Consider the following 409-nt stretch of genomic DNA (forward strand, 5'->3'; position numbering starts at 1 on the left):
CGACGTCCGGGTCGACCGCCGTCCGGTGACTCGTGATGCTCTTCGAGCCCTTGAGGGCGAGGTCCTTCGTGATCGGAGCTCCGCTGAGCGTAATGCTGAAGTAGCATATCGCTGTGCGGACGCTCTTGACAATTTGAAGCACGTCGTGCACCGGCTGCCTCACCTTGAGGACTACAGCGCTCTGTCGGATACTCCTAGCCGTGGAGCAGGCGGAAGCGTCGCTGCATGCGACTGTGGAGCGCTTGGCGCCATTAGGAATGGAGGTTATTGCACTCCGTGCTCAGAGCCAGTTGCCAGATCAGCTTCTGGGTGGCCGAGGGTCCGTGGGATCCGCTCCAGCGCCAACGCTTCGGCTGATGTTACTGAGACCGGAAGGTGTATCTATCATTTAAGCACACACTACAGGACA

This window comes from Plasmopara halstedii, assembly GCF_900000015.1.
Source record: "Plasmopara halstedii genome assembly, contig: Scaffold_526, whole genome shotgun sequence".
Classification (NCBI taxonomy): domain Eukaryota; phylum Oomycota; class Peronosporomycetes; order Peronosporales; family Peronosporaceae; genus Plasmopara; species Plasmopara halstedii.